This window comes from Polypterus senegalus, chromosome 15, assembly GCF_016835505.1.
Source record: "Polypterus senegalus isolate Bchr_013 chromosome 15, ASM1683550v1, whole genome shotgun sequence".
In the NCBI taxonomy this organism is placed as follows: domain Eukaryota; kingdom Metazoa; phylum Chordata; class Cladistia; order Polypteriformes; family Polypteridae; genus Polypterus; species Polypterus senegalus.
Genome location: NC_053168.1, coordinates 9,417,524 through 9,445,415, shown reverse-complemented (window position 1 = coordinate 9,445,415; position 27,892 = coordinate 9,417,524). Strand labels below are relative to the sequence as shown.

At 41.2% G+C, this 27,892-nt stretch overlaps 1 protein-coding gene across 1 annotated transcript in view; it reads left to right on the top strand.

Moving 5' to 3' along the window:
• Positions 1 to 12,056: 12,056 nt before the first annotated feature.
• ddc (dopa decarboxylase) overlaps positions 12,057 to 27,892 on the top strand; it is a 134,344-nt gene continuing 118,508 nt past the window's right edge. Inside the window, exon 1 of the mRNA XM_039736784.1 lies at positions 12,057 to 12,121. The gene's annotated coding sequence lies outside the window, so the exon portion shown is untranslated. The remainder of the gene's footprint in view (positions 12,122 to 27,892) is intronic.

Genomic DNA, 27,892 nt, shown 5'->3' with positions numbered 1-27,892 from the left:
TGTTTAGTAACGGCAAAGCAACCAATCACAAATGCTCCTCAAAATGATGGTGGCCATAAGAAGAACAAAATGGTGTTGCAGGATGAATGCTAATTATCTTCAGTACTGTTAAAAATGTGGCAAAAACCAAAACAGTTGTGACCACGAGATTCATTGACATCTAAAATACATAAAACAAGGCTTAAATAGTTAGAGGTCAAAGTCAACTTATTTAAAAAGAACATCCTGATTATGACAACTTTATACTTTTCAATACTTCATGTACTCTGACAAACTTTATATGATTTTTGTGACCACTCTTTTTGGTTCTGAACCTTCACTTTGTTTATCTGTTTGTTCTTTACAGGATAAGCCTCCTCCCATCTCAAGGCACAATATTTGTGTTCCAACTGTAAAAAAATAAAATAGAAATAGTTATATTCATTCTGCTTAAGCTAGACAGAAGGCAGATTTCTTTATATTTTTAGGGACAGGAACCATAATTCAGAATTGAGCCTAATTCAAGTTACCAAACAGCTGTTCTACCTATCATCAAAGCACAAATAGTAACCCAGAATCGTCGTCATAATAACTACTACAAAGGTTCGAATAAACCAAATTCAATACCAAATCAGTGGTAGCCAAGAGATCCCCGGAACCAACTTATATGCCATCCTGTTACTCTGATCAAGCTAGTTACCATAGTGACCAGCACAACAAATGGCGGCAAGAAAAACATGAAAAAAAATATTAATGTCTTAAACCTGTACACTGATACTGTGAGTGATGTGCAGAGTGGAGGAAGACCCCCTGTGTTGTTCCCAGTTGATTCTGAGGTTCGTCAGCGTTGTGTTCTGCTCCTACTCTGTTCAATGCTTGTATGGTCTGTGCTGTTGGGCAGGTTGTGGGGTCCAGCGGCTGTGGGGCATCTGTGGGCGAAGAAAGTTTCACAGATCTTGACTTTGCTGACGATGTTGTGATATTTGCGGAGTTAATGGAGGCTCTGATCGGGGAGCTCAAGAGACTGAGTGAGGAGTCTGAGTGTCTGGGCTTTTGAGGATCCTGATAAAAACCAAAATCCAGGCCTTTAATGATCTCTTGGGAAAGGCCATCAGCAGTGTGTCTGTCTGCAGAGAGAGTGACGACCTCGTCGGGAGGTTTACTTACCTTGGCAGTGACATTCATGTCTCTGGTGACTCTTCCTATGAAGGGGGGGGTCATGAGTTTTCTGGAAACGGGTGTGTGGCGCTCCCGATATCTGCAAAAGGATGAAGATCCAAGTCTTTAGAGTCCTGGTGCTTTCTGTATGGCTGTGAGACATGGACGCTATCCAGTGACCTGAGACGAAGACTGGACTCCTTCAGTACTGTGTCTCTCCGGAGAATCCTTGGGTGCCACTGGTTTGACTTTGTGTTGCTCATGGGGTCCCGAATGACGCACATGACCTACAATGTGAGGTAGCGTCAGTTACGGCACTACGGCCATGTGGCGCGATTCCCCGAGGGTGATCAGCTCGTAGGACCCTCATTGTTGGGGACCCGAGTGGCTGGACCAGGTCAAAGGGTTGCCCATGTAACACCTGGCTGCGGCAGATAAGAGGGTCATTTCCGGAGGGTGGGACAGGATCCCGAGTTTTTCGTCGTTTAGTGGGTGCGGCAACACACTGTACCAGTGCATGCTCCCCAACTTGACTTGACATTGGGGTACTCAGAGAGAAGATATGATTTTTGCAGTTTATTACATAAATGTGCTATTTAAGATGTTTCCTTGAGTCAGTGGTCTATCAATACTAATTCTTGGAAATCTATAGCAGCCAGTTGTCTCCATCAATACTGAAACAGCTCTCCTCTCTTTGGTTAGCTGCATGTTATGTTTAATGTCACTGTATGCATAAGAGGAGTATCAGCAGATAGCACTGTGGTCAGATGATAAAGCTCTACTCTTCACCTTTGTTGAATATGTACTAAAACTTGATCCCCACCAAAAATTGAACCACATTAAATAGATCAATGATGGCCAAATCATAGCTAGGGTTATCACCACAGACTATACCAGAGGCAGCCACATTCATTTTTGTTATTCAGTACTCAAAAAGTGAACTAAATATAAAACAATATAAGACCCTGCCCTGCCTAAATTGATATAAGTACCACCTGAAGCTTGTTGTCATATTCTTGACTTAAAGAATTTCAATCATTTCTACAGTTCAAAAAAAAAAAAAGTCAGATGAGAGCCATGCTGTTGTGCTCTTCTGTAAGGGTTTCATTGTATCGAAACACACATGACAAACCTGAACTTGATTAACCCTGGCGCCTTGACCGTGGACTGGACTGGATAATGAAAGAGTGGCTCTAAATTCATATTCATCTCAAAGAAATACATTTACAGGTCAGAAGGAAAAAAAAAAAAAAAGGTTCTCAAAGTTTCTTAAACACACTCCAGGCTCCTCTCTTTGCTCCTTATAGTCCAGAGTTTCTCAAACTTTGCTGTCTTGCCTACCCAGTTCTCTCTCCCCCCCCTTCTTATATTTATTCATGCACAGGAAATGGGGAAGGGGGAGTGAGTGTCCGAACTCTGTGTGGTGGGTCAGGGTTGGTGTTCCCTTGATGAAAAGAGAGCAGATACAAATGACTGCAGGTGACCAACTGCAACCCCCAAATCAAAAGTGGGCTTTGACCCTGTGATTGAGAAACACTTGTATAGATACGAGTTATCAGTCCTCTATTTTGTGATAAAGACCCCAAAGTATGGGTAATAAATGAAAGGCACATGAGATAAGTGGTGTGTCATAACCTTGACTTTTCTGCCGCTCCTTCTTGAATTGAAATGTCATTTGTTTTTGGATTTTGAGTGAGATGTTTGAGTTTGTGTACAGTATAGGATTGGACTCGGCTGAAGTGTGAAGTGATGTGTTTTGGCTGCACCTTGTTTTGTCTCTGGTTTCTGGGCTTCAGTGCACATAGAGCAATAATAATAATAATAATGCATTTTATTTATATAGCACCTTTCCCATGCTCATGCCTAATACAGTTTCTTATGTAGCTTACTTTACTTGCCCCCTTTTTAAGTTTCTTTACTTCATTTCTAATGCCATGTGTCTCTGAACTTTTTGTGCCTCTCAGTGTCCCAATCTCTCTTTTTTATACTATTCTACAACTATGTTTGGTTTGCCCTTTGGGCTTATTTGTTTTTCTGTGTTGACTCCAAGCTTTTGTTGATATCCCTAATTCAGGTTTTCACCATGCAGCATCAGTTCCTGTGATTTGTGAGGTGGCATCAACCTGAATCAAACTGCCTATTGCCAATTTGTCCATGTCACATTTCAGCTCCTCTTTTGTCAAGGGAAACTGGAGGCCTATCCTTAGGGGAAACATGATTTATTAGTAAAGATCCCTGTATCTGGTGCAGAGATGATATCTGTGGTTTCTGTTTCAATAGAAATCCAATAAACACCACAGTTCCAGGTGCTAGCTTTTCAGGGAGCTGTTTGCAGTGCTTTATGACAGGGTCTGTGAGACGTGCTCAAGTAGCATTAACTAGAAAAGAAAAACTGGTCAATCATTCACATGAAAATTCAGGCCGTTCCCGGTCAGTACAATTTGATGGTAATTTGCATTGCACAAGAAAGCACTTCTCAACCTTTAGAATGCTACTCTACTCTGTCAGTCGGCCTTTGTTAATACATACTGTACAGTTAGAGGATATCAACCCAACCACAGGGGATGCACAAACCAGTGTGTTTCTTCATGCCAGTCTCAAGCCCGGATAAATGGGGAGGGTTACGATAGGAAAGGCATCCAGTGTAAAATTTTTCCAAATCAATATGCGGACAACAATGCAAATTTCCATACCGGATCGGTCAAGCCCCGGGTTAACAACCACCAGTACTGTTAGCCAACAGGATGATGGCGGAAATTGGGCTACTGTTGGCCGAAGTAGAAAAAGAGGGGTGAGACGTGTCTGGAGGCAGGAGGAGAGGAGGAAAGTAAAAAGAGTGGAACTGAGGGTAGGAACTTTGAATGTTGGCAGTATGACTGGTAAGGGGAGAGAGTTGGCAGATGTGATGGAGAGAAGGAAGGTTGATATATCGTGCGTGCAAGAGACTAAATGGAAGGTTAATAAGGCCAGGTGGATTGGAGGTGGATTCAAATTGTTCTATCATGGTGTGGATAGGAGAAGAAATGGAGTAGGGGTTATTCTGAAGGAACCGTATGTCAAGAATGTTCTGGAGGTGAAAAGAGTGTCAGGCAGAGTGATGATTATGAAGCTGGAAATTGGAGGTGCGATGATGAATGTTGTTAGTGCATATGCACCACAAGTTGGAACACAGAGTTACATACAAGAGTGGAGGAAGATGCACACAGGTAGATTACATCCTATGCAGAAGAGCTGATCTGAATGAAATTGAAGACTGCAAAGAGGTGGCAGGGGAAAGTGTAGTTAAACAGCACAGAATGGTGGTCTGTAGGATGACGTTGGAGATCAAGAAGAGGAAGAGAGTGAGGGCAGAGCCAAGGATCAAATGGTGGAAGTTGAAAAAGGAAGACTGCAAGGTTGAGTTAAGGGAGGAGGTGAGACTGGCACTGGGTGGCAGTGAAGAATTACCAGACAGCTGGGAAACTACAGCAGATGTAGTAAGGGTGACAGCAAGAAGGGTGCTTGGCGTGACATCTGGACAGAGGAAGGAGGAAAAGGACACTTGGTGGTGGAATGAGGAAATACAGCAGCGTATACAGAGGTAGAGGATGGCAAAGAAGAAGTGAGATAGTCAGAGAGATGCAGAAAGTAGACAAGAGTACAAGGAGATAAGGTGAAGAGAACGGTGGTGAAGGCTAAAGGAAATGGCATATGATGAGTTGTATGAGAGGTTGGACATTAAGGAGGGAGAAAAGGACTGATGGGCTAGACGGAGGGACCGAGCTGGGAAAGATATGCAGCAGGTTAGGGTGATAAAGGATAAAGATGGAAACATACTCACAAGCGAGAAGAGTGTGTTGAGCAGATGGAAAGAGTACTTTGAGAGGCTGATGAATAAAGAGAACAAGAGAGAGAAGAGGTTGGATGATGTGGAGATAGTGAATCAGGAAGTGCAACAGATTAGCAAGGAAGAAGTAAGGACAGCTATGAAGAGGATGAAAAACGGACAAACCATTGGTCCTGATGACATACCTATGGAAGCATGGAGGTGTTTAGGAGAGATGGAGGTGGCGTTTTTAACCAGATTGTTTAATGTAATCTTGGAAAGTGTGAGGATGCCTGAGGAGTGGACAAGAAGTGTACTGGTGCCGATATTTAAGAATAAGGGGGATGTGCAGGACTGCAGTAACTACAGGGGGGTAAAATTGATAAGCCACAGCATGAAGTTATGGAACAGAGTAGTGGAAGCTCAGTTAAGAAGTGAGGTGATGATTAGTGAGCAACAGGATGGTTTCATGCCAAGAAAGAGCACCACAGATGTGATGTTTGCTCTGAGGGTGTTGATGGAGAAGTTTAGAGAAGGCCAGAAGGAACTGCATTGCGTCTTTGTGGACCTGGCGAAAGAATATGACAGGGTGACAAGAGAGGAGTTGTGGTATTGTATGAGGAAGTCGGGAGTGGCAGAGAAGTACGTAAGAGTTGTACAGGATATGTACGAGGGAAGTGTGACAGTGGTGAGGTCTGCGGTAGGAGTGATGGATGATTTCAAGTTGGAGGTGGGATTACATCAGGGATCGGCTCTGAGTCCTTTCTTATTTCAAATGGTTAAGGACAGGTTGACAGACAAGATCAGGAGGTCAGTAGGAACAAGAGAGAATACATGTGTGTGAATGAGAGGGAGGTCAGTGGAATGGTGAGGATGAAGGGAGTAGAGTTGGTGAAGGTGGATAAGTTTAAATACTTGGAATCAACAGTACAGAGTAATGGGGATTGTGGAAGAGAAGTGAAGTAGAGAGTGCAGGCAGGGTGGAGTGGGTGGAGAAGAGTGTCAGGAGTGATTTGTGACAGACAGGTATCAGCAAGAGTGAAAGGGAAGGTCTACAGCACGGTAGTGCTGACCAGCTATGTTATATGGGCTGGAGAGGGTGGCACGGACCAGAAAGCAGGAGACAGAGCTGGAGGTGGCAGAGTTAAAGATGCTAAGATTTGCACTGGGTGTGATGAGGATGGATAGGATTAGAAATGAGGACATTAGAGGGTCAGCTCAGGTTGGACGGTTGGGAGACAAAGTCAGAGAGGTGAGATTGCGTTGGTTTGGACATGTGCAGAGGAGAGATGCTGGGTATACTGGGAGAAGGGTGATAAAGATAGAATTGCCAGGCAAGAGGAAAAGAGGAAGGCCTAAGAGAAGGTTCCACCACACTGCCCCCGTAAAGTTTGTAATTTACAGAAAACTGAAAACACCATGTTGCTTATTTTATAGTCATTATGGTCACACTAAGAAACATTCAAATTTTGTTTAACTTTTTTTTTGGCAAGTTAAAATGCACCTTAAAAGACAATTTCGTATTGCAGCAAAACAACGTGTGAGCGCAGAGCTGGCCTGTGGTATTTTTCAATAGTGGAATGCTACTGTATTTAATAATCTGAAAATAGATTGATGAACACAAACTGGCCAGGGACAGCAGTCTTAATAAGCCACAACGGCAAACTGACTAGCAATAAATGACTGTGCTTTACAGGAATCACAAAAGGGTAAACTCTGCCATGGCAGGACTGTCAAATTCAGTACCTGAAAGGCCACTGTGGCTCGGGTTCTCACAGTAAACAGTTTCTTAAATGTAAGACAATTCATGTAATATGTTATTTGATTATGTTGTTTTTATTGTTTTGTTCCCTTGCGTCAAAATCCCGCGTGTTATTACATAGCTATGAATATCATGTATTTTTTTGTGGATGGGGAAAATTAGTTGTTTTGAATCTTCAGTTTCCCCCAATGAATTCTGTCTAAATATCTTAAATGAAACTAACTGATGTCATTCAAAAACGAGTTGTTGAATCACTTGTTAGTGTCTTGTCATTGTCAATTACTATTAAGAATAAACAAAGCCATTAAAGTGGTGTTTTTCAACCAGTATGCTGCTCAACAGAGGTGTGCTGTGGAAATAATAGAGGTGCACACCTGGGTCTGGACCTGAGAGGGACGAGCAACACCAGTGGCCAACTAAGGCCTGTCTGAGGGGAAACACTGCATTTAAATAATCAAATAAGAATCAAATAAGTGCTGGAACTACTCTACATGAACTAAAACAAGATATTTTGTTCAATTAGCTGCAAATAGTGGTGTTTTTGAATGTAATTTGTATACTTTAGTCAATCCATCTTTCTATTTCCATGTAATCTAACAGCAGCAGGCACAGCGCATGACTCTATTATTTCCTAAAAACACACCAAGACAGTTTATATGAGCCCTTCAATTTTTTTCATTATATAACAGGTAGAACTTCTGTGGCCGCTTCAGTTTTCTGTGGCCATATAAGAGAACTAACTATATAAGAACTTGTGTCTTTACAATTTCCAGGCATGATAGCTTCACAAACTGCTTGACTTTGTTTTGAAGGTAATAATCGGTCATGAGTAACCATTTTCATTTGTGTAACATAGTGCTAGCTTGACTATCAGACATATTTTATGTTTACTTACTCTGCACTTCTGAAATGCATATACGTGTTACTGCTGCTGCTTTGTTCAAACCTGTCATTGTCCAATACTACCTAAATATTTGCTGTTTTATTGTATTATTTTGGACTGAGCAGTATACTTTGCTTTTTATTCATTTGTTACATAAACTAATTTATATCCCTTCTGAATGCATACTTGAAATGTCAAGGTCATAGAAAACACTCCATGCACTCATTTATCAACGAAAGAAAACTGGTTAATGATCAGGTTTGCACACACAACTTCAAAGATAGAAAGAAACAAAAAGGTAAAATGGACTAAAATATAAGAAGCTTGACCAGCTTTAAATATGGCAGCCTGACGGTCTTTTGTCTCACAGTTCCAGAGTCCTGGGTTGCGTCCCACACGTCGGTCAGTTGTTGGTGTGGAGTCTATGTGTTCTTGCCTTTTCTGTGAGGCTTTTCCTCCCAAATCTCCTAAATAGCCCCAGTATGTGTGTGAGCAAGTGGGCCTTGTGATAGACTGGCATCCTGCAAAGGGATGGCTCCTGTCTTGTGCTCAGTGCTGGCCGGAATTAGTTCCTGCACCCCACGACTCCAGTTTTGAATAAGCACATTGTACAATGTTAAGTTACTGGGCCTGGAGTCGTGTGTGTTCACTGCTATGAGTTTGTAATGGACCCAGAACTAAATAAAGGAGCTCTTTTCTGAAGTGGTTTGCAAAAAAAGGAAAAAAAACACTTTGTCTTGAATCAGTCCTGCTCCCACATAAGTAAACAGTACCAACCTTAAGTTCATTTTGGGGATTCTAATGTGGTGGGTTGCACCACAAAACAACTTTCCTCTCACTAATGAATTATCTTGTTCATTAGTATAACAATTACACAAACACAATTAAAGAGACATTAAAGTTACTACAAAAATAAAAAAGACGCAGGCACTTATGACTGCTACAAACTGGTGTCCTGCACAGGGTTGGCTTCCTGCCTTATATGTACCTAAACTTGCTGGGACAGGCTTCCCCACCCTGTAACCCTGCAATGGTAGGAACTGGTTTTGAAAATGTAAGGAAGACTAAACAAAAAGTTATCTGCTTACATTTTACAGCTTCCTAATCACATAATCACCAACTTACAGTATATAGTGCCCTTACATAGTTAACACCACCCCAAGGCATTTTACAAGATGAGTACAAGGTATATAAAACTCCTTGGTGGCAGGGCCCTGGGGGTGGATGAGATACTCCTGGAGTTCCTCAAGGCTCTGGATGTTGTAGGACAGTCTTGGTTGACACATCTCTGCAACATCACATGGACATCGGGGACAGTGCCTCTGGATTGGCAGACCGGGGTGGTGGTCCCCCTCTTTAAAAAGGGGGACCGGAGGGTGTGTTCCAACTACAGAGGGATCACACTCCTCAGCCTCCCAGGAAAAGTCTATTCGGGGGTCCTGGAGAGCAGGGTCCGTCGGATAGTCAAACCTCGGATTCAGGAGGAACAATGTGGTTTTCAGCCTGGTCATGTAACAGTGGACCAGCTCTACTCCCTTAGAAGGATCCTGGAGGGTATGTGGTAGTTTGCCCAACCAGTCTACATGTGTTTTGTGGACTTGGAAAAGGCCTTCGACCGTGCCCCTCGGGGAATCCTGTGGGGGGGATGCTCCAGGGGTATGGGGTACCGGACCCGCTGATAAGAGCTGTTCAGTCCCTGTACAACCAGTGTCAAAGCTTGGTCCGCATTGCCGGCAGTAAGTCGAGCCCGTTTCCAGTGAGAGTTGGACTCCACCAGGGCTGCCCTTTGTCACCGATTCTGTTCATAACTTTTATGGACAGAATTTCTAGGTGCAGCCAGGGTGTTGAGGGGGTCCGGTTTGATTGACTCAGGATTGGGTCACTGCTTTCTGCAGATGATGTTGTCCTGTTTGCTTCATCAGGCTGTAATCTTCAGCTCTCTCTGGATCGGTTCGCAGCGGAGTGTGAAGCAGCTGGGATGAGAATCAGCTCCTCCAAATCCAAGACCATGGTCCTCAGCCGGAAAAGGGTGAGGTGCCCTCTCAGGGTTGGGGAAGAGATCCTGCCCCAAGTGGAGGAATTCAAGTATCTCGGGGTCTTGTTCACGAGTGAGGGAAGAACGGAGCGTGAGATCGACAGGCGGATCAGTGCGGCGTCCGTAGTGATACGGGCTCTGCATCGGTCTGTCGTGGTGAAAAAAGAGCTGAGCCGTAAGGCAAAGCACTCAATTTACCAGTCAATCGACATTCCTACCCACACCTATGGTCATGAGCTATGGGTAGTGACCGAAAGAACGAGATTGCGAATACAAGCGGCTGAAATGAGTTTCCTCCGCAGGGTGTCTGGGCTTTCCCTTAAAGATAGGGAGAGAAACTCAGTCATCCGGGAGCCGGTACTCCTCCGCATCGAAAGGAGTCAAATGAGGTGGCTCGGGCATCTGATCAGGATGCCTCCTGGACGCCTCCCTGGTGAGGTGTTCCGGGCACGTCCAACCAGGAGAAGACCCCGGGGAAGACCCAAGACACGCTGGAGGGAACACCTTGGGATTCTCCCGGAAGAGCTAGAAGAAGTGGCCGGGGAGAGGGAAGTCTGGGCATCTCTGCTCAAGCTGTTGCCCCCGCGACCCGACCTCGGATAAGCAGAAGAGGATGGATGGATGGATAGTATATAGTAGTTGGTTCCAGATAAACTTTGCATTACATTTGTTTTCATATTACACTTCACAATAAAATGTTGAGTGAGTCAAAACTGGCAACAGTCTTCTCTATATTTGCATATACTGCCTTTCATCAGTGAACACCCACCCAACCCCAGGGTGTTCGATAAAACTAGGATACAATACAGTTGTTGTTTTCATATTACACTTTATAATAAAATGTTGCGCGAGTTAAAACTGACATCAGTCTTCTCTATATTTGCATATACTGTTTTTCTTTAGTGAACACCCAACCACCAAGGTGTTTTAGAACATTAAGATACATCACGTTGGTGTTCACTCTAAGTGACAGAGTAAGTCAGGGCATGGAAACTACCAACCAAAATTTTTTGTAGTGAATTGTACAGATCAGAGGTCGCCAACACCTGTCCTGGAGGACCGCCATGGCTGCAGGTTTTCATTCTCACCCTTTTTTAATGAGTGTCCTGTTTTTGCTGTTAATTAACTTCTTTTAAACTAATTTTAATTGACTTGCTCTTGAAGACTCAAACCCCTTAATTGTTTCTTTTTCCTTAATTAGCAGCCAAACAATAATGAAATATAAAATGAGCCAAAACAACTTTTGTCCATCACACAATATCTGAAAATAAAGAAAGAAGAAGGTCTCAGGAATGCTGACCTGCTCAGCTCCATAAAACATTTCACCAGAGCTCTTATAAAAAAGAAAATCAACAATTTCCAAAATGTCAGCTAATGCACCACGTGAGCAGCAACAAGCCACAGAATTAAAGAACGGGTTTAATTAAGAATCAGCACCTCATTAAGCAGCTGGTTGGAGTGAAATTGGTTGGAGTTTGAAGCCCTGACTTAGTTGGTCTTCTGTTGGTTCACTCACTTCACATTTGATTTATGTTTGAATGCCATTTAAGAAATGAAGCAATGCAGAGGAACAATGAAGAAAACCAGGGGAATAATTCTTTAAAAAGCAATTTAATTAAAGTGAATTCACAAGAAGTTAAATAGCAGCACAAACAGCTCACTCTTTTAAAAAAAAAAAAAAAAGGGGTTAGAATGAATACCTGCAGCCGCGGTGGTCCTTCAGGACCAAACTTGGCGAACCCTAGTATAAATACAGCGGAAGCACATGCCAATGTAATGTTTTACTCAGGGTCACAGGTGGGAATGAACAGCCCAGCCTGGCATCTTATCTACTAGGCCACCCTGACTGTGTGTGCTTATAAACCCTCATCAACCTTCTTGTCCTTAAGCTTTAAGTTTGTTGCTTTCTACAGAATGAGTTATGGAGACTTGTACATTTGCCTATAATCATTATCTAATGTAAGGTACATCTTCCAGACACTCTACAATTGTCATTTTATTTTTGGGTGCACGGCAAAGTTAATTGACACGGTTAGTTGAAGGTGCAAAGTCTATTCTCTTATCTGCTTACACCACACTGCTTGCTTTACTTTGAGAAATGTAAACTTCTCTTTATATATAATGTCAACTAATTTAATTTTTAGTTACAGAAAATACAAATACTGCAATTAAAAATGTAAATGAAAAGCCTAATAAAGAAGTATTCAATTGTAATGGATGTGTTTGCAGTAATTAAGAGCATTGTAAAAGGAAGAATGAACAAACCCCCACTCATTTGGGATTTTCGAAGCCTCTCATCTGAGCTCTCTTTTGACAAAATGATTCAGAGAAGACGAGTTTAATAAGCAGCCCGCTTGTTGTGATTGGATGCTTAAGCAAAGGACATGGGGGGAGAGGGGAGGTCTTAGCTACTGTATATAAGTATTATCTGATCACCACTTTCATTCAGCTGCAGCAGAAGGCTGAAAGGAGAGAGAGGGGCCGCTTCACCTCCCAACTGTAAGTACTGATGAAGATGAGGCCAGTTTATAATTAAGCCGAATGGCACTAATAGAGGAAAATACAAGTGTAGCAACTTTATGACAGGGCAGAAAATGTAGGGTGGGGGTGGGGGGCACAGTGTTTGGTGAGCAATAAACCTGTTGACTCTTCGAAGTTGACACATTTTTCGAGCTCCGCTTCATTTGGTTCATTTTTTAACCCTTGGCTAAAATGTGATTTTTTTTTTTTTATATATGAGGAGATTCATTTGGCTGCACATTTCCATCGGCTAACATCAAGCAGCTGGTAGTTCGTAAGGATCTTGCCTGAAGGCAGTCAGTGTGTTTGAATTGAAATTTATGAGGCACAAAGTCTTTTTCTGACTTTAATATCTAGGGCATCAGAGTTCAATCCTCTTGTTCATCATGTCAGTTCTCTGGTCAGGAGAAAGACTTTTGTACCTTTTACCTGCCTGCTTTTTTTAGTTGCAACTATATGAATGTGAGCCCCTGTGAAGCAACAAGATCATTTATGGCTTTGGCTGGATTACAGTGTCTTATACCTGCAATAAGCCAGTTGAAGTCAACTGTTCCGGAAAGAGCAAAAGATTATTCAGTCAGCCAGCACAGTACCTGAGGTCGCATGTGGTTTAGAATAGCCTTCTGATCAGATTAATATGGTTAATAAAGCAGGGACCCAGCTCCTGTTGATGTCTGCCTGGCAGGAAAACTAGTCTGTAACAATGACTTTTAAAATGCTTCAAATGTTCATTAAGTGCTACTAGATCCACTTGTAATAAACAGGAGAAATGCTACAGACTTTTAGAAGTTGTTTTTTTCTACATGTTAACATTTTCTGCCACAGTTTAATCAAGAAAAGTCTGTAAATTCTGCAACGGTGACTGTTTTTGTGTAATGGTAGATTTCTGTGTTGCACATGTTGCCAAAACCCTTAATTGGGTTAAAAAGTATAAAAATCATATATGGCTGCATAGACACACTTACATTATACATATTATCACTGAATCTGAAAGACATTCTGGTGGGTGGCCAGACCATAGCGTGTGTGTGTAAATTATTTATATATATTAGTATATTGATTATACATACCTACTGTGCATGTGTGTAAATGTATTTATTTAAAGAACTTCTACAATAAGCCAAAGTTCCTCCTGGGGACAAATAAAGTTCTATTTAACTCTCCCTTACCTGGTTACGGCAAAGCATGACAATTGTGTCATAAAACAACCTCATTCATTATTCCATCAAAGGTATTGCAATATTGTCTTTATTTTATTGCCCCGCACATAAATACGAAGCATTCCTTGATGCTCTGGATCACCAAATGGTGGTGCTTATCACCAGAAGATTAAACGCAATGTAGGAATCAACCTTGGCCTGGCTGCCAGTTCACTACACTTACATGAAGCCAATTAAAATAAACATCTTTGGAATGTGGAAGGAAATCCCACAAAGACAAAGCAAGAATGTGCATACCCCATTCTGACAGCACTTGTGTGCATCATTTGAATCTTACACAATAAGATCAGTGAGGGAGTAGCACTAACTATAGCTCTACCAAGCTGCCCTCTTCATGTGTTCATTGTCGCTGCACCTTTCCTGGTGAGGGTCATGGGAGTAACATGTTGAACTTGACTGGCCATTCCACCTTATTCTTAGCAAACTCTTTCAACCTCTTCTGGAGAATATCCAGTCCAGTTTTTATTAAAATAAATGTGGTAATCTTTACGCAGAATTTACAATGTAAGTGATAACTTTGACTTTGGTGAGTAGTTCTTGATTTGAAGCAGTCACAAACAAGTACTTGCGGTGGGTTGGTGACCTGCCCAGGGTTTGTTCCCTGCCTTGCGCCCTGTGTTGGCTGGGATTGGCTCCAGCAGACCCCCATGACCCTGTAGTTAGGATATAGCGGGTTGGAAAACAACTTACTGACTAAAAAACTACTTTAATACGCACTGGCCAGTGCAGACAAGTGGCTAAGGCACTGACCTGTATAGCATAGGTTTTAGGTTTAATCTCTACCACTGAGTTATGCCTTCCTTAATGTTCTGCCAGTCTATATGTAAAAATTTGAACAAAATATTCTATTCCTGTTTGGATGCATTGTACTATAAAAAGGCAGTGCAGAAATTTTCATAAAAATGCACAGTGTGGTTCAATTCAAGTGTAGCCTAGAAATGTAATGCTCAAAAATAACTGATCAAACTACTGACTTAGCAAAAAAAACAAAACAAAAAAATCTAGCTACAGCTAACAAACATTCTCTTCAGTGCTGTCAAATTTTTATATTAGGGGAACCCAGAGCCAATCCTGGCTACAATGGGAGCAAGGCTGAAAAACCAACCCTGGAAATGGCACAAGTCCATCACCGACTCTGTTCATTCACTCACTTTTACACACACACAGCCACAGGAGGAAAATCACAACTTACAAGATGCATGTGTTGTTTCCAAATGGTATTTCAGTCGCTTTACCACAGCTGTAATAAGTCTGCTTGTCTATACAAACAAAAACCTGTCGAAAGTATTAAAATGAGGCAGGGAGGCAACAGGTTTGGCATCAGTGGTATTTTCTTTTTGAAGCTGGGAATTTCTTCATTTCTTAACCATCAATCCATAGTTGATCCCACATTAATGCTGCTCAGGACACGGGGCTGAAAGTTTATTGCTGAACACTCATTCAACAAGGCTGATGAGTTAAATTAGTGAGATGTACTGTAAATATTGCTGTCGACTCTGGAAATCTTCAGCCACACTTGACCATTTTGTATTTTGAGAGTTTACCACCTACAAAATCTTGCAATCAGACCCTTCAAGTCTCGGAATGCTTCAGTTGACTTGTGTTGCGTACCTATAAACAGTCTGTGTTTAAAGGTCTTCTCATCTCTCTTAGTTGTAGCTTTGTGAAGGATGATCCTTACCTTTTGACAGTCCAATAGCAAAGCTACTCTTGATTCAGTTTATATCCAAAGCTGAATGACTCCCTCCACTGAACTCACTTCCATTACATGACAGATGGTCTTGGAGGTCCAAAGTGGTTGAAGGTTTTTGTATCAAACACTTAACTAAATGGTGCTGTTAATAGAACCTACTTCAGCGTTAATTTTTACTAACTGATTTTTTAAGATTCAGGAACCTTAATTGTTTTCAGTAGCAAAAACAATAAAGAGATGGAAAGGGAGCTAACAGATGACCAGCTAAACTGATCCTACTTTCACCTGTGGCTGCAGGGTGTATTTTGACCAGATTCACAACCAGTGAGTCATTTCCCCTCTGAATGATCTCATTTAATTAGTTGGTATTGTTTCCTTTATTCTGCATTTAGAAAGCAGCAGTAGTGGGAGATCTGCATTTATGTAAAAGTGAAAAATGAGTATTTCTGCCATAATTTTAAGTTCTTAACTCTTTTTGCTTTCCTTTTAATGCACCTTTTTGTAATGTTTTCTCCCTTAAACTGCATCCTAATAATGACCGCGATGAATGAGGTAGACATGGTGGAAAACTGTAATGTTACTTGGTTGAAAACTTACATCAGACCCACTAAGCAATATTATTAGTAAATAATTGTTTAAATAACCAGAAGCCTGGAAAAGTGGAATGAAAATTATAATGATAATCAAAATCTTAAAGACCAAGATTGCAAAAAGAAAATATCTATATAACATATTGGAATGTAGCAAGCATTTAAGTAACATTTGGCAAATACAGTTTTAAAGCTTCTGGTGTCAAGCCTTTACCCCTCTATCATTTTCAATGATAAATCCCAATAATGCCAATTAACATCTAGTTGAGAAGACGATTAATGAAGAACAAAACTGGTGTACTAACTGGAAAATGACAAAAGTCAGTATCTAACCCGCTATATCCTAACACAGGGTCATGGGGGTCTGCTGGAGCCAATCCCAGCCAGCACAGGGCACAAGGCAGGAACAAATCTCTGGGCAAGGCACACACACACACACACACCTACACACACTCTAGGGACAATTTAGGACTGCATGTCTTTGGACTGTGGGAGGAAACCCACACAGACACGGGGAGAACATGCAAACTCCACGCAGGGAGGAGCCGGAAAGTGAACCCAGGTCTCCTTACTGCGAGGCAGCAGCGCTACCACTGCGCCACCGTGCCACCCATGACAAAATATTTCTAAAATTTCTTTTACCTGTAAATCTTACACTACTGCTCTTTTCTAAATGCAGAATAACAGAAGAAAAAAAGACCAAATAAATAATCAAATTAGAGGAACAGTGACTGATTGGGGAACTGGTTTGAACAAAACCTGCAGCCAACAGGGCCTCCAAAACACTGAACTTGGAAACTAGTGGAGCAGGGGTGGCAAACTCCAATTTTACCAAGGGCCAAAAAAAAAAATGTAAATATTAAATACTCAGTGTAGGCCGGAAACATATCGAACAACTACTGCCACTTTACAAACAAGACACATGGACACCTACCTCTCTGCTTATCACAACAGTTACTGTTATTATTTGGCGGACACCTTTATCTAAGGTGACTTGGAACATTTAAAAGATACAATTGGTTACATTTTTTGTGTTTTTCTGATTGGAGCACATGCAGATGAAGCGAACTACCTTTGGCAATGCCGGTAATTAAATAATTTATTCATTTAGCCAACTTTCTCTGCTGTAGGAGACTGCCTTATGTCAATGCAACTGAAGCGCATTCATTTGTAAGAAACAGAAAACAATGTATTAATTAACACAAGGTTTATAGAAATATGATAACAGCATATATACAGTATATTGACACAAAAGACAAGACGCAGACATACAAACATGACAGAGAAGAGGCTGGCCGTTTACTGGTTATTTAAAATTCTAATTTATCTTCACACATATGAATAATTTATGATGCCAAGTCATAAAAGATTACGTCTGATGTTGTGTGGTGTTGTTGCTCTGGGTTCAAGTGGACGATTCCTCTTGTGTTACAGTGCACTCTTTCACATTGCTGCATGACCCTTTGTTCTAGGTTCTGTACTTTTCCCACTTACATTCTTTGATGTGTTGTCTGTGACTTCATAGCCTTCAAAGCCTTACTCTTTCTGGCACTAGATTTCAGATGTTGAAGTTCCTTTCTTGAAGTAATGGCTGCTTCTCGGCCTTTCAGATTGGCACGGTGCTTGGCTTGGCAGACTGGATCTCAGGTTTCCAGTCCACAAAGACCTGAGATTGTCACCTTTCAGCTGCCATGGGAGGGGAGCGGCTTATCAGCTTTTAAGTTTCAAAGAGAAGTAGGTTTCAGAGATTTTCAGTCATTTTGATGAATATCCATTGGGTATCCAATTCTGAACAAAAGTGCAATCTCTTGTGAATGGATTAAAGTCACTTCCAGTTACAAAGTCAGTACCTTCTCATTGGCACATTAGTTTGTCCATCAGAATTGTCATTCATTGAATTATAGCTATTTTTTCTTGGGTGTCTATTTTGCAACTTCTGTTTTGAAAGAGTCTGCAGAGAGGCCTCTGCAAAGATATTTATGCTATCAGATGAAGCACAGACTGGTCCTGGTATGATGCGTTCGGCCACTTAATTTGGAATTTGGTGCATTGCTGTTAAATCTGCTGTCTTAACAGACCTGGTTTGCCACTAAAGCCTAACAGAATGGGCAATACCCACTTTATCCTACATCATCACAGTGTTTGTAGTAGGATTCGAACCCACAACTTCAGAGTCTGAAGTACAAAGCCTATACCACTATGTCATACTGCTTGTCTGTTTTCTGCCATTTTCCCCTTTTGAAACAGTCTTTTCTCTACCAGCTTTCCTTTTCATAAACACTACAGTAGGTTAGGAAAGATAACTGCAGCCATAGGACAAAAATCGGCACAGAGTTTAAAAATGACGCCAGGGCCAGCTTCAGCATGTTTGCTGCCCAAGGCAAAGCTATAAATGATTCCTCTTCCCACAGTATCATCAAATCTAAGATTATTGCTGTTTTACCTCTTGAAATATGGCATTTCTTACAATTTGTAGTTTAAAAGGATTATGGATAGATTCATGTACAGTGTTTATTTACATTCATGCACGGTATGCACTTTGGGTGAACTGTTGGTTTATTATTTGTTTGAATTAATTACATGCCAAAGAAAACTAGCAGTTTACTACTACAGATAGAATCTAAATTTAATTTGATGTTTTTTGTACACCTTTCACAAATTATTCAGGTTAATACTAATATAGAATAATTATAAAATAGTATAAAAAGGCCTCATACATAGCATTAAAATTGCAATTCAAGAAATGCCAAAATTGTAAAGTGTGTGCTGACCAGTTTAGTGATTAGACAGAAATTCAGCCTTAGAGTAATCTTGTTCCTTATCTGAAGGGATTAAATATAGTCACGATTCATACGCCTTCTAAAGCTACTGGAAATGCACATTCCAAGTAAAGTAAGAGAATGGAAAGAAAACACATATACATACATACACATATATACAGTACATATATATACACATACAGTATGTATGTATATATATATATATATATATATATATATACACACACAAACATATATATACACAAACATATATATATTTGTGTGAAATAAGATAAAGGACAAACTTGTTAAAAGAGAAATAGCATAAAGAGAAAAGCAAAACTATAACTAGGTGAAAACAAAAGTGTTCAGCCTAAAGAGTGCCTCTGTGTGCCAAGTACCTGCATCGTGTGACTGAGAAGACCATCTGTAAAGAGCTTGTGTTGGTTCCCTGTTCAGCATATAAAGTCAAGCAAGAGCAGCAGTCCAGACACGGGCGAGAATTTGTAGCTAACGCAAAGGACATTCATTTACACCTGCATTAACGTGTGTCACGATTGGATAGCCCCTGACTACACAAAAAAAGCATGGTAATGAATAATGCCAACCATATTCAGAATTGGCCAAAAATGGACAGTAATTACATTTAAAGTGTAAATGCGTTTTCCATCCACATACAACAATCAAGTGGAAAAGACAAAAGATTAGCGCAGGACAGTGGCAGTAGTCAGGTAAACTACTGGCTACCCTTTTCTGCAATGACACCTGTGCGGCTATAAAAACTGACCAGAGTAGCGGCAGTAGCATTTTGACCTACCATCTGTGTCCTGAGAGTATCACTTATCTACTAGAACACAACAGTTGTTTATGGCATGTGGCAGGCCACCCTTTCACTTTTTCATTATGAGCAACCAGTTTCTGTTCTAACTACAAGTTAGGTATGGTACTGTACAGACAAATGTGAGCAGACACTGGAGGTATGTTTTAAGTAAATGATGCAATCTGTATATAAAACTCATGTTAAAGGGGGATCTTTGAGAAAATGAATAGTCATCACGGGTCATATGTTAGGACACTAAAAAGGTATAGGGGCCAGATCTAACCTTTAGGTTAGAGTTTAACACTCCTGGCATTACAGTCTTAGTGAGTTGGAGGACCTACCAGAAACCCTCAGTTCTTTCCAGAACATAATAATTTTTGCACACACCACATACACCAGAATGCATGGAGGAGAAATGTCCAAAAGGACTCAAAGAAAGAACAGGCAAACTTCACACTTTGAGTGAACTCCTAAAGTTACTGAAATTTTGAGAGAGCAATACCACATGGTGAAGGCATCTGGGTAAAAATAATCTCTGAAAGAAAAAATAAAATCCAGCCTGCTTTCACCAATAAACACGGGATGAGTCAAGACAACATCTGACTGAGCCTGGAGGCTTTTATCCGTTTGTTAAAACGAGCCTCTCGATGTCTAAAGAATGAATATAGAGATATACTTTTGAACACTGCAATGTGGGGTTAAATCCAAAACAAATGTAACAAATTTATACTTCAATAGGAAAGTAAGCTGGAATTGAATGATCTCTGATGAAAAGGAAAGTAGTGGTGAGAGAAAATCCGTCTAAACTAGCCCAGCATGAACAATTGTGCCTTGTGATAGACTGGCCATCTATCTAAGGTTGATTGTGGCCTTGCACTTGGTACCACCATGACTGACCTTATGTGAATTAAGCAAGTTCAATAATGACTGTGTAAAGAGATTTGATGCCTTGGACTGCTTGCACTCCTGGCTCACTATTTCTTTATTAACTGGGCTCTACATAAAAGCAGTAGATCTTGACCCAAATCAGGTGGTATGGTGGCAAGGGCACTTGTATAATTACTTCTCATGTAGGTCCTTTTTTTGCCTAATGCTTTACTTTTTCCAGTTGTGTGTCAGTTTTTCCTTTTGTACCTGTAATGCTCCTGTGGATCAAAATGACTCCACCACAAACCTTATACTATTATTTAATTGAGCACCTTTCTATACAAGATCGCAGAAGATGTGAAGTCTCTTATTGCACTCCTTCCCCACATGCAGCAAATGTGAGGCTTGCTCCTTTCTTTCTTCATCTTTGATTCCTTAACACCACTAGTGGATATCACATTACTGGACATGAGTCAGTCAGTCAGAGGTGTTTTATGGTGAGTCTGCTAAGAAGACAGAAACGTGGTTGTGAATTGCCGGCTGCAAGCGGCCAAGAGCCTTGGGACCCACAAAACATTGCTGTTAACAAGCTAGCGTGCCCCTTTAATTGTGATTATCATGTATCACCATGACGCACCGTCTCCTTCCTGCCTGAGTAATGAGGCAAAATTTTGCTGCTCAATGCCATCCACCAAGGAGGAAGCTTACTGTCTTTTCAAAGTACAATTATGCAGTGTTAAAGCATGTTAGACAGGAGCTTTACATTAGTAAAAGTGAGCTATTTCAATTCAGAAAGAATCTTAGGTTTTTAGAACCATAAATAGAAGAGAAAAGTGGCTCAGAGATGCCTTCAAGGACCTACTGCAGGGGTGCCTAATACGTAGATCGCGATGCATTCAAAAAATTTTTTTTTTAAAAAATGTTAAGTCTATCGTATATCCTCCCAATGGCATTTGCCACTTGATTGACATACAGGGCGGCCAGTCTGAGATCTCTTCTCTTCTAACACACTGGTCATCCCGCACGCACAATCAAATGCGCAAGCTACTGCAAAACTCCGGTTATCTAAGTGATCTAGGTAGCCTTCCAATTTATATCGACTAAAGAAGGGATTTAAAAAACAATGTGTTGGTTATCGGGTGGATGTGGAATTGGAAGAGGATTTTTTTCTCTCACAATGTCACAATCGAATTGTGTTTGTCTGATCTGTCAATCTATCACTGCTATTCCAAAGAAGGAAAATGTGGAAAGGCTCTTTCGAACTGTTCATAAAAACTACGAAACTGACTTCCTTCTGAAAAGCGATCTGAGAAAGAGAAAGGAGAGGGAACTCAAATCGCAGTTAATCGGACAGCCGTCATTTTTCACTCGGCTGAATTCAAAAGCAAAGGCAGACACACCGAAGCATCATTCCGGGTGAGTCATTCGATCATTAAGCATAAGAAGTCCTTCCAAGATGGAGAAATGATAAAAGATGCCTTCGTTGAGGCAGACGCCTACGGAGAAATTAGTGCTGAGATTTCAAGACCCCTGGCCGGAGAAAAAGGAGTTTCTCCTTGTCATTAAACATGCAGAATACAAGCAACTTAATAACAATCAATGGCCGCTAGACTTGGCATTTTTTTTTCCGATCTGACCAACATGTTGAATGAGCTTAATTTACAGCTGCAAGGAACAGAGAAAACTAATATGGTCAATATGATTAGCTCAGTTAATGCTTTCAAATGAAAAATGCAACATCTGTCCTCAAAGCTGCAGCACCTTGATTTGGGGAACATCCAAAACCTCGCATCAGAGCTGGAGACGCAATGGAAGGTGTGTGCGCAACTTGACAGCATACGCTACACAGAGCAGATTGAAAACTGTCTGTCAGACTTTATCTAATGGAAAAAAAGTAACAATTCGAGTTTTACCCAATGTAGCACAGTAAGAGTAGCATTTCTTCTTCACAAATGTACTCAAGTAAAAATAAAAAGTATGGTGCAGTAAAACTACTCTCTTAGAAGTACAATTTTGTTTTTAAAAAAAGTTACTCAAGTAAATGTAATTCGTTACTACCCATCTCTGATACTCATATATATATATATATATATATATATATATATATATATATATAGCATTTTTAATGTAGGTAGATCATTTTGACCTGGTCATTTTAAAAGCAGACGATATTATATATAATAGCAAAATACCCACGCTTCGCAGTGGAGAACTAGTGTGTTAAAGAAGTTATGAAGAAGAAAAGGAAACATTTAAAAAAAAACATAACATGATTGTCAATGTGTTTTGTCACTGTTATGAGTGTTGCTGTCATATATATATTGTAAACAAGGCGCTATATAGCGCCCGACCCGGCACAGACTTACACAGAGGCACGTGTTCACACTCAAAGGTTTTTATTTCTTTTTTCTTCAGCCGTGTGACACGTCTTCCCCGTGCCACACAGCCCAAACACAGTCCCAAGCACCAAACCAACACAAAACCAAACTTTCCTGCTCCACCACTCCTCCCAGGCAACCTCGTCCTCTTCCTCCCGATTCTGGCCTCGATTGATGGGAGGCAGGCCCTTTTATGCCCCACCCGGGAGTGATCCAGGTGCCTGACCAGCTGGTCTTAATTGCACCTCCGGGTGGGGCTGATAAACCGTCCAGTGTGGTGGCTGGATCTCTGCAACACCCCCTAGCGGCCACCCCATCTCCCAACCGGGCTGTTGTGGTGGACTCCATGTCCCATGGAGCCACGGGGGAGATTGAGGAGGAATCCACTGCCAGGGAGACTGCCCCCAAGCGCCCCGGGGGAGGTATTGCAAAGTCCATGATGGCTCCCCCGGGACGTATGCATAAGAGGCGTCCCGGCCGGGCATGGGACCCGGCTGTCCGTCACAATATATACAGTAATCCCTCGCTATATCGCGCTTTGACTTTCGCGGTTTCACTCTATCGCGGATTTTAAATGTAAGCACATCTAAATATATATCACAGATTTTTCGCTGGTCACAGATTTCTGCGGACAATTGGTCTTTTAATTTATGCTACACGCTTCCTCAGTTTGTTTGCCCTGTTGATTTCATACAAGGGACGCAATTGGCGGATGGCTTAGAAGCTACCCAATCAGAGCATGTATTACATATTAACTAAAACTCCTCAATGCTATAAGATCTGCATCCCTCACGGTGCTCGATTGTTTGCTTGTCTCTGCCTCTCTCTCGCCCTCTCTGACATTCTGTGCGCCTGACGGAGGGGCTGTGAGCAGAGGTGCTGTTTGCTTAAAAGATACTGAGGCTCCTCTAAAAAAATGCCGCTTTATTGCGGTGCTCGGCATATTTAAAAGCACAAAAGCACACGTATTGATTTTTTGATTGTTGCTTTAATCTCTCTCTCTCTCTCTGAAATTCTCTGCTCCTGAAGAGAAGAAGATCTATTTGCATTCTTTTAATTGTGAGAAAGAACTGTCATCTCTGTCTTGTCATGGAGGACAGTTTAAACTTTTGACTAAAGGGTGTTATTTCATGTCTAGAGGGCTCTAATAATGTTAACAGTGTGGGAGAGTTTATAAGGGCTTAAAATATATAAAAATAACCATACAAACATATGGTTTCTACTTCGCGGATTTTCATCTATCGCGGGGGGTTCTGGAACGCAACCCCCGCGATCGAGGAGGGATTACTGTATATATATACAGTGGTGTGAAAAACTATTTGCCCCCTTCCTGATTTCTTATTCTTTTGCATGTTTGTCACACAAAATGTTTCTGATCATCAAACACATTTAACCATTAGTCAAATATAACACAAGTAAACACAAAATGCAGTTTTTAAATGATGGTTTTTATTATTTAGGGAGAAACCTACATGGCCCTGTGTGAAAAAGTAATTGCCCCCTGAACCTAATAACTGGTTGGGCCACCCTTAGCAGCAATAACTGCAATCAAGCGTTTGCGATAACTTGCAATGAGTCTTTTACAGCGCTCTGGAGGAATTTTGGCCCACTCATCTTTGCAGAATTGTTGTAATTCAGCTTTATTTGAGGGTTTTCTAGCATGAACCGCCTTTTTAAGGTCATGCCATAGCATCTCAATTGGATTCAGGTCAGGACTTTGACTAAGCCACTCCAAAGTCTTCATTTTGTTTTTTCAGCCATTCAGAGGTGGATTTGCTGCTGTGTTTTGGGTCATTGTCCTGTTGCAGCACCTAAGATCGCTTGAGTTGACGAACAGATGGCCGGACATTGTCCTTCAGGATTTTTTGGTAGACAGTAGAATTCATGGTTCCATCTATCACAGCAAGCCTTCCAGGTCCTGAAGCAGCAAAACAACCCCAGACCATCACACTACCACCACCATATTTTACTGTTGGTATGATGTTCTTTTTCTGAAATACTGTGTTCCTTTTACGCCAGATGTAACGGACATTTGCCTTCCAAAAGTTCAACTTTTGTCTCATCAGTCCACAAGGTATTTTCCCAAAAGTCTTGGCAATCATTGAGATGTTTCTTAGCAAAATTGAGACGAGCCCTAATGTTCTTTTTGCCTAACAGTGGTTTGCGTCTTGGAAATCTGCCATGCAGGCCGTTTTTGCCCAGTCTCTTTCTTATGGTGGAGTCGTGAACACTGACCTTAATTGAGGCAAGTGAGGCCTGCAGTTCTTTAGACGTTGTCCTGGGGTCTTTTGTGACCTCCCGGATGAGTCGTCTCTGCGCTCTTGGGGTAATTTTGGTCGGCCGGCCACTCCTGGGAAGGTTCACCACTGTTCCATGTTTTTGCCATTTGTGGATAATGGCTCTCACTGTGGTTCGCTGGAGTCCCAAAGCTTTAGAAATGGCTTTATAACCTTTACCAGACTGATAGATCTCAATTACTTCTGTTCTCATTTGTTCCTGAATTTCTTTGGATCTTGGCATGATGTCTAGCTTTTGAGGTGCTTTTGGTCTACTTCTCTGTGTCAGGCAGCTCCTATTTAAGTGATTTCTTGATTGAAACAGGTGTGGCAGTAATCAGGCCTGGGGTGGCTACGGAAATTGAACTCAGGTGTGATACACCACAGTTAGGTTATTTTTGAACAAGGGGCAATTACTTTTTCACACAGGGCCATGTAGGTTTGGATTTTTTCTCCCTAAATAATAAAAACCATCATTTAAAAACTGCATTTTGTGTTTACTTGTGTTATATTTGACTAATGGTTAAATGTGTTTGATGATCAGAAACATTTTGTGTGACAAACATGCAAAAGAATAAGAAATCAGGAAGGGGGCAAATATATATACATACAGTGGTGTGAAAAACTATATATATATACATATACACATATATATATATATATATATAAACATACATATACTTGTGTATATGTATGTATGTGTCTATATGTGTGTGTATAGCTTTGGTCACTGAGTGCAAGGGAAAAATAATAAAATGTAGTCTATAAGTTATTAAACAGTAAAACATTAACGTTTTAAGAAGTACAGGTACATTGAGCACTACTGGAGTGGTTGCGGGTAAACCACATTTTAAAGACGGCATAACAGAACAGGTAAGTAGTACTAACAGCAGCTAAAATGTATATGGATCATCTCTCGGTAGTTGATCTGTTTTAAAAGGCGCTACACGACGGCTGTGGTATAGAAATTACATTTTCTATGTGAACGTTCAAATTTCTGCCTCTGGTAATGTGCCTTACCGGCATTACCAGCAATTAAAGAAAATTAGTTTTGTGTCCTCTGCAGTGTTAAGAGAGAAAGGCTTTGGTTTGGGATAAAAGGAAAAAAGGTGTAAAGAAAGGAAAGTTGCCTTTTTCTTTTATATAGTATAGAAAGATTTGTTCGCTGACGTTATGATTGCCTTTTGGGGACAGTCACGGTGGGTCTTGTGTAGACTGGTGAGACGTCCCCGCCATTAATCAGCTGTGATGGCACTGTCAATCCTCCACTCCTGTGCATGTCTTCATAATCCGAGCTGACGACCTCATAATCGTATACGTGCAAAAGAAAGTGCGAATCGCCTTAATATTATTTTGCCATGGTGTAGAAAAGGGGTCCCGTGTTTGTACTTGTCTGGGCTATAGCGCAGGGGGAGGAAGAAAAAAATTAAAAGTGCTCACTTTGACTTAAGGCAGAAGCGCAGTCAGCGTCTCAAAGGCCGGCACAGCTATGCATGCGCGCTGGCTGCTCGACTTTCGCTGGGCAGGAGACCCCATTTTTTGCAGACTAGTTCACGTGATCAAAAGTCTCAGCACTCTTTGGAGGTCATTCATATATATATGCATATAGCAAAATACCCGCGCCTCGCAGCGGAGATGTAGTGTGTTAAAGAAGTAATGAAAAAGAAAAGGAAACATTTTAATAATAACGTAACATGATTGACATTATCATGAGTGTTGCTGTCATATATATGCCTGCCTGAATAAGTCACCCTCGCTTCGCTCTTACTTTTTTACCGTTCATTTAATCATGGCTAGTGGCGGAAAAATTATAAAATGGAAGGAGGAATACACTGAGTATGGCTTTACCAAAACAATTATTGATGGCGAATCGATTATTCATAAAGCTTGAATTGGTGATCTGTTTTTCTGTGTTAACCTCATATTTTTTCATACTTCTTCTCAAACCAAGGGGGTGTGAGGGTAAAATGAATCGAGAAGAAAAGGAAACATTTTAAAAATACTGTAACACGATTGTCAATGTAACCTTTTGTAAGTAGTGCCTGGAGGATTCAGTGTGGAGAAACTCTAGAGACAGTGTGTGTATTAACTTGTGGATTTTTCTGGGAGTATTTGGTGGCAGTGTGACGAAGTTGCTTCAGAAGATGGCGTTAGCCGCGGAGCTCAGATCAGAGCGAAATAAGGTGAATGGGAGGGGAGATGATGACGTCACTCCTCCACCGCCTTAACTGTCAATCCCCCCACAAACACAGTCTCTCGGAATTTGCATAAGCACAGCCTTTGACCAGCAATTTGAACTTAGTTAGAAAGTGATCAAAACTCTTGTTTATACCCTGCGTCCTCTCATTAAACTTGTATCCCGCATTAGCCGTGGGCATGAGAAACGCGAGCGGCAGCCTGTCTATGAACTTAATTTAAACTTTAGGTTGACACCGTGCTTTGTTTCTGAAGTAGCTGCAGGCATGAACATGCTTGCAGAGTATGTGTTCACTCGCTCGCTTCTTATTGTTTCACTGCCTTCTCAATTGTATAATGCATGTTTTCTTCAGTGCTTTTTGGCGCTCTTCCTGGTTTTCTACGTAATGCGTTGACAGTCAGTTCATGTGATTACGTGGGAGGCGTGATGATGTCACACGAAACTCCGCCCCCCACGGGCATCGAGGTCAACTCCCATTACATTATATGGAGAAAAATAGCTTTCATTTATGACCATTACGCGTAGAATTTCGAAATGAAACCTGCCCAACTTTTGTAAGTAAGCTGTAAGGAATGAGCCTGCCAAATTTCAGCCTTCTACCTACACGGGAAGTTGGAGAATTAGTGCTGAGTCAGTGAGTGAGTCAGTCAGTCAGTCAGTGAGGGCTTTGCCTTTTATTAGTATAGATAATATAATGATAAGGTGCCACATCAGAGGTTGGGCATCAAATTAAAAGAAGTGGGAGTTCAGGATGATGTTTTTAGATGGGTGCAGAATTGGCTCAGATACAGGAAGCAGAGGATGATAGGGTGAGAAGCAGGGGGCAGTGCTGGGGCCGCTGCTATTTTTAATATATAGAAATGATTTAGATAGGAATATAAATAACAAGCTGGTTAAGTTTGCAGATGATACCAAGATAGGTGGATTAGCAGATAATTTGAAATCCGTTA